Genomic DNA, 13,557 nt, shown 5'->3' on the forward strand with positions numbered 1-13,557 from the left:
AGCGTTGTGGCCAGGGCGGCCAGAGCGACCTGTGACGCTCTCACCGCCTTCGGTGTGAATGCACAGTTACAATTGAGGAGGTGTTCAGCGATTCAACAAGAAGAAGCAATGCACACAGAGAAAAGAGTGTTTCTACAGGTGGTTTGTCAAGCCCACTCACCTGTGTATAATGTATTTAGGTTGATGTGTGGTGTTTTAGGGGTTCAGATGTTCAAGTTTTGTGTCAATTCACTTAAATGTATTCATTCACATTCATCAAACGATGCACTCAAAAGTCATTTATTACAACACATCTGAAATGACAACATTTTTAATGAATGTACAAGTGATGGGCTAGTTCAAATATATTCGATACGCTCTTTACTGATCACTGAAAGATAATGTTTCACTGCTAGTGGACGTCTCATGGGTAAAATACCACACATACTCACATTAAATGAAGGATCTGAGCCAAGACCCTTGTGATCTTTTAGCAACAACATATAAATGCAGTAAATATCCTGCATGTGCAAGCACCACGACTATTTTAGTAGCCCTTTATTGCACCGTTGTTTTTGCTTTTGCTTATGTGCCTATCATATCACATGGGAAATAACTTGGTAGTATCCTTCGACCTACCCCTAGGCCTAACCTCAACCTTAACCAACCACATTCTGAAGACACTGCAAAATCGACAGGAATTGAAATTTGTGAAATCCTCAAATCATTTTGAAATCATCATGAAAACATTTTGAAATTTCAATGAGTTAAACGTATTTTTTTTTAAATATAAAATAGTTTGAATACTATTATTAGATATATGCAGAGCATGCAGACAAAATGTGTTATGTAACCATTCAACCCTTTTTTCTTCTTCCAGCAACTTGAGAACATGCATTTTACTCCTTAAACCTTAAGTTAAATAAGGTTTAAAACTAGGGCTGCATGATATTGGAAAAAAATAGTCAGCGGGAGCTTTGAGCACAAAACCCCAGAGAGCAGTGCACGTCGGTCAGTTTATCAATGATGTAGCGCTGGATGGCATCTCACTATAGTTGTTAACGTGATATTTAATTAATCCTGTCTCTATCTTATGACTCTTCGGTCTTTTGAATCTATCAGGTAACGTGTCACAATGTCAGTACACTGCTGTAATCTTTTGCTTTCACGCTTGTACTTTTATTGAAAACATCAGATACTGTTGGTTGTGCACCTTTTTTAACCAATCAAGTTTGTCGACGCCATTATAACGACACAGATCACTCTGCCTATTCATGCCAGAGTCTCATGGAAAAAGTGATTGACAGGTTATAATTTGTGTGTAACTTCTCTTTATTTATTTATGATTTGGTTATGGGTAAAACAAAGACCATGCGGGTCAGGTAGTTGAAACGGTAGGCTACAAATAATTCATTCATTATGAATTAATTAATTATTCATGAATAATTAATTCACCACCGATTACCACGACGATGCTATCGTCCATCGTGATGTTTTACATTAGACATCGTACAATGCCAAATTGGTCGACATCGCCTGACCCTACTTTAGATGACAAAGATTATTTTTTATATTTAATTATTAAATGTACGATGAAACGGTGGCATGGTGGCTCAGTGGTTAGCACTGTCATCTCACACTAAGAAGGTCATTGGTTAAGAGTCCTCGCTGTGTACAGTTTACATGTTCTCCCCGTGTTCGTGTGGGTTTCCTCCAGGTGCTCCAGCTTCCCCCCACAGCCCAAACACATGCGCTATAGATGAATTGATTAACTAAATTGCCCGTAGCGTATGAGTGTGTTTGAGTGAATGAGTGTGTATGGGTGTTTCCCAGTACTGGGTTGCAGCTGGAAGGGCATCCACAACAACCGGAATAGTTGGCGAATTATTCCGCTGTTGAGACCCCTGATAGATAAGGGACTAAGCCGAAGGAAAATGAATGAATGAACGGTATTCTCATGACTGGATCCTCCAATTCAATCTGCATTTACAGCATACGGCTCTAAACTGTGACGTTCATTGTCTTAAGCAGGCCAACAATTTAAAGGAACTCCAATTATTCCAATTTTCAACTCCAATTTCTGTCATTGGTTTTAAAATCGTCTTTGTAAATATTGGTGTTGAGCATTTCGACATCAAATTTCTGAAATTCCTGCACTTCAATTCTCGACAACATTATGGCAGGACGACTCTCCTTCTCTGGATTTTCCACAGTCCTGAAGGAAGAGAGTGTGACGGAGTGTGTGTGTGTGTGATGGGGAGGGGCTTCATGGCTTGGCAGGAATGGCTTGTTTAGTTGTGTTACTAAAGCAAAAGCATTCCAGAGGTTTTAAGAACTACCAGATGGCAGTTCTCTCTCTCCCCGCGTCTGCCCTTTTACAGCCATATGCGAGCGAACTGCAGCGGGTCAGCGCTGGGAGTGAGCGAGCGAGCGCCTCCTCACAAATTCCAATCAACAAACAGAAGATCCTTCAGCAAACGCTCCCAAATCAAACAGCCATAACTCTACGTGAACGCTCACACATTGCTCGTTTCGTCACGAGCAGTTCTTGCGTTAGTCAAGAGCGCTCTGGAGAAATGCAGTCTACTCACTCATAAATAGCAAACTCAGCCCAATTCATTTCGTTTTTAGGGAAGAAAACATCCCGCAGACACACAAAACAACCGATAGCAGCATTAAGACCACGCTGAATACTGATACGGCCTCTAAATGACACACAGATTTCTTCAAGAGCATATTACAAGCATTCACAACTCTTTCAGATCAAGTCTAACGAAGAAAACAGAAGACTAAAGGTAAAAGTGCTGATCTAAATTAATTGAATGCTATGAAATGTGCATTTTTTAATTCGATGTTTGACAGTAGCTCCTCCCCTTTAAAAAGACGGCCAATAGTGTTTCGTTTTATAACGGTTTATTTGCCAGTGAGAGCGGTTGAGCTCAAGAGCATCAAATGAAAAGTAAGAACGTCTTGAATAGGGCGGGGCCTGTCAGACACTAGAGAGCATTTGATTGGTTATGATTTGATGAGAAACTGTAGTATGGGTTAACCTGAATAAAACCGTTGGTTGTGTGACAAACCACAAGCTTTACATGTTCATATCAGGTTTATATCTTCTAAAAGCAAATTTTGTCACTGTTTTGGGACAAACGAGCTTATAGATATCTTAAAAACCAACAATACTGACACTAGCTTACGCACTACTTGTTCCAAATTAAAATGAGATTAGCCATTTTTTACATCGTATGGAATCCGACTGCACAACATATTGCTTCAGCATCGATATCGCAATGTGTGAATCTGCAATATTCACATCGCAGGATCTGTAAAGTGGAGTTGGGATTATAATTAACCAGTAACCACAGTTCAGAGCATGTGCTTTGTGGAGACACTATAGGTTGAACTCTAATCTGATACGGTGGAATATTTTTATTTGGATGGGTTTAAGGCCTGTGACTGTATGATTTCAAGCTAATTTAGACCATTTGGGCACAAGAAATGACAAAGAGTGTCACTTTAACCAATATTAATTGTTTGATTAATAATACAATGAAGCCTATACAGAGTTCCTTTACATTTGATTACTATTTGACTCCACAGAAAACCACAAAAGCCTGGCTTATTTAATTAGTATCTTCTTTATTGTATGTTTTATGCAAAAGCACTACCCACCCCCCTCTACAAAATCATCCTAATCTATGTAAAATTATGAACTCTTTCCAAACAGAGTTACTCAAGTCATCATGTAAAATTATATTCATATCATAATACAGAAAAATAAAATATGGCAATGTCAGTTTCCCAATATCGTGCAGGTCTACTATGGAAGTCAGTGGGCACTTCAACTGTCTGGTTACCACCATTCTTCGAAATATCTTTTTATGTTCAACACAACAAAGAAACTCAGAGATTTAATGTGCAGTACTTTGCATAGATGAAGATTACAACAACTAAAAAAAAACATGTTTAGCTTGTAATTTCAAAAGCTTCTGTTCAACTTTCCAAATCCTGACACGAGAACTTCTTACTTCTTGCCCAGCAGTGTTTTGGTGCTGCTTAAAAAACACTTTTCCTGGTCCGGTGCTTTGCATGTCAAAAGACAAAGAAGTAATTCAGAAGTATGCTCTGGCTCTGAACCAGCAATCAATCAGCCTTTGTGGAAACTGGGTATGAATGAACAGCAAAAATTACCTGACAAAATCTCCACTTGGAAGAAGGTGGAGGCTCTGAGCCACACTCACTTATGCGACAGCAGCACAGAGTCATGTTCATTTTATAGGTTTGCCTTGACAAACTGATTTTTGTCAAATCTGAAACAGCCCTGATTGGCATGAAATTGTCGTATTAGGGGTGTAACGGATCACGGATGATCCTTGATTTGTATGGATTACAACCCGCAGGTCGGAACACACGTGAGCCGTGGATTAACACATTTTCTTTCCTAAATGTGTAATGATCGCAGAGAGAGATTGCCTCTCATGTCATTCATATCACATATATGAAAGCATTTAGGCATTCCTGTAAAATACAACGATGACGGATGAAGTTGTGAGGGGTTATTTGAGAAGTGGTGGGTTTCTTAGGTTATTAAAGGTGTTTTCTGTCACTACTTGTTTAGCCTGTATTAATGCATTTCATGTAAGCTGCACGATTAGGCATTAAAAGATCGAGATCTGAAAAATGGTCCGATCCGTGACTAAAAATAAAATAATGTGATGCGAATCGTGAGATTTGTGATCTGTTCCACCACTAACCCATATAGAGTGCTGCAGTAATGACGTCAGAACCCAGAAAAACATGGTGCCATGGGTTCCCTCTGTATCTCACATTTTCAACATCTACTTAAATGACGTCTTTAGTAACTTGACAATACTTCAGCTCTTCGTTCTACAACATAAACTGCAGAGACAAGAACATATTTTATAAAATGCAAATTTAAATTGGTTTTCAATAGAGGCGTGTTAAATTTACAATGTTTATTTATGTTAGGTCATTAAATAGAGTTTGTCAAAAAAATATATGGTCAAAAATAGCCTTTATTGGAATGATGTCAAATAAAAATGTGGTTGTGGCATTTGCTAAAGGAGTAGCTGCATTGTGTCCCTAACATTACATCTTTTACTTGTCTCCTAAAGCCTGAAAAAGAGGTCAGCTCGTGGAGTTGCTAAATGCATGAATTTAGTCATCCATATATTAGAGGAAAATGATTGTTTTTAGTACAGTTATGGAAATTAGTAACTTAGTCTGCATTTTATTTATCTAAACTGTCAAAGGTTTTGACTTCGGTACCAATCGATAAGCGTCCATTTTCTGCTAACATTTGAGCACATTCTTAAACACAGATGATTGGCTATTGTGTTCACCGGCTCAACAGAAATGACTGTGATTGGTCCTCAAGGTCATCAGTTTACCACTTTTCACCGCTGTTTACCAAATGGAAGTGGCTTGCTCATGCTCATATACAGATCTGCTAATCAATACGGCTTTGTAACTCTCCAGTGTCCGCGCACAAATGTTATCAGAATTTGGACTTTTTAAATTTATTTCAGTACCGATTGGTACCGAAGTCGATACTTTTGACAGCGCTATTCAAACTAACAGCATGCTTGATGCAAAATCTTACAGATACAGACTAATAAATAATAATGTACTTAAAATGCATTGGACAACCTGTGCACAAAATATATGCTTGGCATTGGTTTGGGATTTCTAAAGGTGCCGTCACATGCCCATACACCCAGCTCAGCCTGGATTCATGTATCTTTGGGTGCGGAACCATGTGAAAGTTACAGAAAACGCTGTGTGCTCCGCCAGCGGAAAGGATGTCTTATTGCGATGTTGGTGGAAGTTTGCTTTGTGTGCATATCACATTCACCATGCTCATGCAAACATACTCACGGACAAATCAGCCTTATTCTCTGCTAATGAGCTGATGGGTGGAGTCAGGTGTTTTTGATTAAAGAGTCATGCAGATGTGCACGGTTGGGGGCTCTTGAGGAATGTGGCCGGAAACCACTGTGATAATGGGATCAGATTCACCTCATGGGTGGTGGCAACCATTGCATGGGCAAATACAATTCACAAAAGCCCCAAAAACCTTTCCACTGCTACATTCTTAATTTTCTAGAAAGCCATAATGTATTCTCCAAATGTCCAGCTTGCTCATGACTGTGAGTGGTTAGGACTTTCAACATCACATTGGGTTTAAAGGGGTCATGAACTGCATTTATTCTATATTAAAGCTACTCTAAAAGTAGTGAAACATGGTAAAACCTCATTACACATTACGCTGGGTTGCAGATCTACTGTAGGATCTTATACAGTTAGCATTGGATATTTTATTCCCCAGTTTCCGACAGTAAATGTAAGCGCTGTTAGGGTTTCTTTTCTAATTTTTCTACTGCATTAGTGTAGATACAGTTGAATTAAATTAATATAATTACATACTGACGTGAAAGGCACTGAAATGTTTTCATTAAATAAATGATATGTTAATTTTAAACATGGCAGAGCAGCATGCTTATTCATTAAAAGGTGATTTCAATTCAAACACCCACGCAATGATTAAAACTGATCCCGTTTTGCAAGCAGGGTATCTGCATGTGTCTAAGAGTTATATTTAAGAGGTTTTAATACCACGGAGATTGAAATTTAAGACCAATTTTATAGTAATGAACTTGCAAAAAAAAAACAACAACATGAAATACAGCAAATTACCAACCATAACACTTATTATTGTATATAGAAAGTGTGAAAAGCCTCAATACAGTCTTTGAACTGACTTAATAATAATTACTAAGTCGACTTTTAGGCTTAGTCCCTTTATTAATCAGGGGTTGCCACAGCGGAATGAACCGCCAACTTATCCAGCATATGTTTTACGCAGCGGATGCCCTTCTGGCTGCAACCAAGCTGCTACCTCCCGCTCTCCCTCGGGAAGCCAATACGGAAGTAACTGAAACTGCAATTCATCAAAATTCCGCTAGTCCTGCTCCATAATAGAGCAAATTTCAATTGAGCCCACTGTTAGAATGGCCAAATTTACAGCAGAAAAAAAGGTGTTTACAGCCTGGTACAAAGAACGATTTTGGTTCATATAGCTAATATTACCCTCCATGACAACTGTGAGGGGGGTGAATTTATTTATAACTCATCCATTTCCTTTATATTAGGTTATATTAAGTTTGCATAATTAAGGGCGTGGCCACTTGAGTGACAGCTAGGTCTCGCTGGTCGCCGTCACTTCACCTCAGCTGAATCCGGCAGATTAGCCACTGATCTCGGCATGTTCATCGTATTTTTGTGTTGTTTTATGTGGCTTTACACAGTCAGCTGCCTTTTGGACTTATTTCTTACAATTATCAGATGATATGGGATGCTGTGTGCACTTAATTGTGCTCACAAACCATTCACGTGGCCTCCGTTTCCCATGTGAGTAAAGTTATATACTTATACACCATCTCTATAAATGTATCTGTTTTATTTAAGATCATTTATCATTAATATTTTTCTTTAGACCCGTAAAGCACTCCAGAATATGACAAATTGATTAGCTGTAGGCTCTAAAACAGTCATCTGAAGCGTTATCATACAGTGTTATGCTGGAGTTTATCAATAGTCTTGCATTTACTAACACACACACTATATCTGAAGTGTTTGGAAGTATTTTGCATTTTCCTCCTGTAGAAAAATGTCATAAGAGCAATGTTTAGTGGCTCAATGTATTACAACAGTGTTTTTAAAAGTCTAAACACTTTATTGATATAGTGTACAGCCAAGCACATGTGGTCAGAACACAAACGAGTCGCAGGTAATAAAGTATCAAGCGTTTCTCCCAAAGTAAAGTCTGTCTGCCAGGTCTAAGCAAAGTGCCAGCAGGTGTCTGTAGCTCCGCTCACTCTCTGCCGCTTTGCCCTTGTTTGGTATCCCACCGTGGGTGCGATGACGCGCGAACAAAATGGCGACGGTTGGCCGCGCCTACTTGTAGCTTCTTTTGCAGTGTTCAGAAAATCTATGGGTGAGGTCACGGATGCTACGTCCATATATTTTACAGTCTATGGCTGCAACCCATCACTGGGAAACACCCATACACTCATTCATTCACACACATACACCATGGACCTGTAACTTAAAGATAATGGTCAAACTGGTCAGTTGTGTTAAAGAGACATTGATTTTAATGCTATTATTTCTGCAGAGGGGGCCTTTCCTCACACCATTACATCATACTGAGAAACAAAATCTGGAAAAAAAAAAGCCACTATGGCCGTTTGGTTTCAATAAAAGCTGCTTTTAGAATTAAGAGGAAGTTCTGAAAGCCACAGGATGTTTTTACAGTACAATGACCTCTTACAAATCAGAAGATCAAGCAAAATTGGATTTCTTGACTCAGACTTGCTTTGAAATCATTAGAGCTTCATGCATTACTCATTTCTGTTCGATGTAATTGGAAGTCATTTGAAAGTGGTCATTTCTATGCACGTCCATTTCTGCGGATGAATAATATCTGCTTTTCTCTCTGCCTGTATGACCAAGTGATTCCAACTAATGAAGAGGAAACTGGCAGCTGGAACAGAGAGAGAGGGAGACAGAGAGAGAAACAGAGAGAGAGCAGACAGATATGATATGTGTTGTCGGTCACATTCTCACTGTCTGTTTGCAGCTGCCGCCAGTTGAACTGTTGTGAACTTCCAACACTACTCAGCACACAGGCATAGGTGCTATTTATGGAGCCAGATCAGTCTCAAAAATAATACATTTACAAAACAAATTTCATACGTTCACAATAAAATTAACATTTGCAAAGTGCAATTCGTAAATTCAAAATATGCTTCAAAAACACACAAATCCAATACGTAAACTCAAAATACGATTCAGAAGTATGCAAATCCAGTTCGTAAACTCAAAATACGATTCAGAAGTACGCAAATCCAATTCGTAAACTCAAAACACGATTCAGAAGTATGCAAATCCAATTCGTAAACTCAAAACACGATTCAGAAGTACGCAAATCCAATTCGTAAATTCAAAATATGCTTCAAAACACACAAATCCAATTCGTAAATTCAAAATACGATTCAGAAGTACGCAAATCCAATTCGTAAACTCAAAATACGATTCAGAAGTACGTAACTCCAATTCGTAAACTCAAAATACGATTCAGAAGTACGCAAATCCAATTCGTAAACTCAAAATACGATTCAGAAGTACGCAAATCCAATTCGTAAACTCAAAATATGATTCAGACGTACGCAAATCCAATTCGTAAACTCAAAATACGATTCAGAAGTACGCAAATCCAATTCGTTAACTCAAAATACGATTCAGAAGTACGCAAATCCAATTCGTAAATTCAAAATGACGATTCAGAAGTACGCAAATCCAATTCGTAAACTCAAAATACGATTCAGAAGTACGCAAATCCAATTCGTTAACTCAAAATACGATTCAGAAGTACGCAAATCCAATTCGTAAATTCAAAATGATGATTCAGAAGTACGCAAATCCAATTCGTAAACTCAAAATACGATTCAGAAGTACGCAAATCCAATTCGTTAACTCAAAATACGATTCAGAAGTACGCAAATCCAATTCGTAAATTCAAAATGACGATTCAGAAGTACGCAAATCCAATTCGTAAACTCAAAATACGATTCAGAAGTACGCAAATCCAATTCGTAAACTCAAAATACGATTCAGAAGTACGCAAATCCAATTCGTAAACTCAAAATACGATTCAGAAGTACGCAAATCCAATTCGTAAACTCAAAATACGATTCAGAAGTACGCAAATCCAATTCGTAAACTCAAAATACGATTCAGAAGTACGCAAATCCAATTTGTAAACTCAAAATATGATTCAGAAGTACGCAAATCCAATTCGTAAATTCAAAATACGATTCAGAAGTACGCAAATCCAATTCGTAAACTCAAAATACGATTCAGAAGTACGCAAATCCAATTCGTAAACTCAAAATACGATTCAGAAGTACGCAAATCCAATTCGTAAACTCAAAATACGATTCAGAAGTACGCAAATCCAATTCGTAAACTCAAAATACGATTCAGAAGTACGCAAATCCAATTTGTAAACTCAAAATATGATTCAGAAGTACGCAAATCCAATTCGTAAATTCAAAATACGATTCAGAAGTACGCAAATCCAATTCGTAAAGTCAAAATACGATTCAGAAGTACGCAAATCCAATTCGTAAACTCAAAATAGACTGATCTGGCTCCATACTGTTCACATATTGCATCTAAAAGCGCATGTAAATCAAGAGGTGCATAGCTTCTTTCACCAATTACAATGTGATTTGCACTCACGCTCCTATGGTGTCTGTTATTGCTAGTCGACCATCACCCCCGTTCCCTCAGACAAACCCTAGCTGCAGCTCTGATACAAGTTTTATTTATAGAGAAAATTAAAAAGCACTGCAGTGTTTAAGTACATTGAGTGGGTTATCAAGCTCACTCACCTATGTGAGGCACACTCAGAGTTCACGGCTAGTTCTAGTCACTAGTTCAGTGTGTTGAGATGTTTTCAACTAGGTGCGCCTGAAAAACGTGAGTGCTCCCAATTTATAATGAACTTACGCTAAAGACGCAATATGTAAACAGCCCCTATAGTGCTTTTACTATAAATGAATGCAACTGCGTTATGTAAAATATCAAAAAATTATTCTAAAATTTTATAAGCGAGACAGAGACACACAATCAATTGGTATTGATTTGCAAGAGGAGGTCATGTGACTTCTTTCCAGGTCTAAGGTCTATTTCTGCAGGTACTGTCAACCTCAAAGTGCTCATACGGCCTTGTTTTCTATAAATGGACTCGCCATCAGCCAGTAACATTGATAAGAGCTGTTTATAAAACAGGATTTGGAGCAGTTCAAGGGCACGCTAGGTCTAAGAAAGGCTAATGATGACAGCTCAGTGTGTTTACCCAATAAAAATGGCCAGTCAAATAGCAAAAATGCAAGAAATGTGTTGAAGTGCACCATACGTTGGCATACTGAAGTGCCCCAAACCTAAAAGTAACAGTACCAAAGTAAGCAATAACACAATGACGCATTGCATGGTAGTAAATATCACCACATCAGCTTGTATTATTTGAGCCAAATGCTGCATTAGCTTCATTTCAAGATGTAATCCTTAAGTCTATTTACCAGGACACAATCTTATAAAACAAAGCTCACGGTTTGATGATGAAAGCCGCAACGAAGCAGCTACAATGTCTATAAGATCATGCATGAATTCATTCATTCACTGACAAATCATAACAAATATAATGAAAAGAAAAATATAGTGTGTAATATCAAACTACACAAGAATCACTAGATTTAGAGTTCATTACAAATTTATTCAGAGTCCTCACTGTAAAAAAGCTGGGTTCCATACAATCGATTAGTGTTGGGGCATCATGAAAAAATTAAGTGAACTCATTAGTTTTTACAAATTTAAATAGATCAAACATAAAAAATCAAGTTGTCCCAGAAAAGAACATCAATAACTGTGTTGTTTTAGATCATTTTAAATAAAAAGTTTGAACAAATAAGTCCTGACAGGGTTATTAAAGACATAACCTTAATTATTTAGATCTGAATCAAAGTCTTTCTAGTTTCTAGAGTTATCTGTGAAAATGAAGGCTGTAGGGTTAACTGGAACACACTGCAGTGTTACGAAACGTATTCATTCAGAAGTACATTATTTTGGTTTCCATATTCCAATACGATCACACCGCCTGTATAACTGTTAAATTAATTAATTAAATTAAGTGCTATCCTGAATCTCCTGAACATTTATTGATTAGTTTTATTTGTAACGATACTAAACAAGATTATAGGACAGAATCCCTGAAAATTGCCTTTTTATAACCAAAGATGGTTTCAAACTACAGCTAAATTGCAATTGAAATGAACCTAAACGATTCGCTGCCATGTTGGTCGTGCTTTTACCATCTTTAAACTGATGTCAACTTTACATTAGTCAACAGTGACCTTCCTCTCGCCAAAACAGGACACTGACTGGCTGAAATGTTTATTTCTAAACAAGTCACTATACTGTGTAGTCTAGGAATAGGTACCGAAACTCGGTATACATTATAAAACATAGAAGTATCGATAAGCTCTGCCGTTAACGGTTCAGCTATCCATACTGGAAAATTATTGCTGAATAAACATCATTTACAGTAGCATAATTTAACTGAACGACCTTTTCTAATTTGCGATATCTGATATTCGTCTGCACAATTGGCAAATTTCCAAACTCAAAATGTGTTTTCGGCGAGCGCGTTAAGTATCCTATTAAAGCTTTTACTGCTCTCGGCTGTGCACACGTACTGAGCGGAGGCTCATGCTAAGTGCACACACACACAGCTCGCGACACAGACTCGCGCGCACACAGCTCTTAAGCTTGCGGAGTGAACCAAATGGGTTGTATTTCCCAAGTTGACAGCGACAATGCACATTGCAACAAACGCAACCAGTAGTTTCCTTGTATAAGCGGAAACGCAAACAATCAGGCTAAGTGAAAATAACCGTCATTAACTGCAGAAAGACACATTAAAAGTTTTTGACTGCCTAGGTAACGGTAACGTTACATCATCCTTCGTTATGTCAGCAGCATCACCTAAATTAGAATAAGTTAATATAAATAGTTAAATAAACACACACATTCAGTAACATTGAAAACTGTATTTATTCTGCAGTGGCCGAAATAAATCTTAAACATTAAAAATGTTTTTAGTCAGCTGCATTTACAAATATAACCTATGAATAACCTAATAATAAACTATGCTTATTAAGAAATTATAAAAACTGCTTATTTTTACATTGTAAAGATGCTCCAAAACTGTATTAATAACACAGCTAACTCCCAAAACACTGTTAACTCATTTATGTGAATGCGTTAATGAAAAATCAGAAACATTATCTTATTTAACTGCATTTTGCAACTCAAAGAGAGTATTTTCAACTGCAGGGAGCACAATAAATCAAGAAAGTAGACCTTTTCCTTTAAACCATTGTGTATTCCTTTAGGAAAAAAACTATTTATTTGTTTTACAATTATCGGTTCAGTTTTATTTTACATTAAAAACGTAATAATAATATAAAGTGTTGTTAATAACGTTCAATTTGTTTTGTTTTTCATAAAAAATTTAATTAAAATAAATAAAACACTACAAAAAGGGCCGATAAGAGAACCGCTAAAGTACCGAACCGATAAGCGGTATCGATAATAGTTGTAATACCGTTAAAACCTTAACAATACCCATGCCGAGTGCATTCAACTGTAAAAATGTATTTATTTCAGTGTTAGCAGTAGGCTAACATGGTTGGGACAAAAATAAAGACTATTGGCTATTGTATTTCTTAATATATTTCACAGGCCTTTAAGCTGCCACTGTATTCTGATTTAGCGCCATCTCTCCATGCAAACCCTACATCTGTGCTCGGCAAAAAAGACGAACGGCTCTAATGTACATCAAAATAACACAATTATCATGACGTATGGTCCTTTGCAACCTGCAGGAACATTGAGTTAAGCTAATGGAGTGATATTTTAGGAAAGGCAGCA

General features: G+C 37.5%; 1 protein-coding gene across 4 annotated transcripts in view; it reads right to left on the minus strand.

The window, feature by feature from the left end:
- Positions 1-13,557, minus strand: part of fermt2 (FERM domain containing kindlin 2) — an 88,848-nt gene that overhangs the window by 49,746 nt on the left and 25,545 nt on the right. The window lies entirely within an intron of this gene.

Source organism: Danio aesculapii, chromosome 17 (assembly GCF_903798145.1).
Source record: "Danio aesculapii chromosome 17, fDanAes4.1, whole genome shotgun sequence".
NCBI lineage: Eukaryota > Metazoa > Chordata > Actinopteri > Cypriniformes > Danionidae > Danio > Danio aesculapii.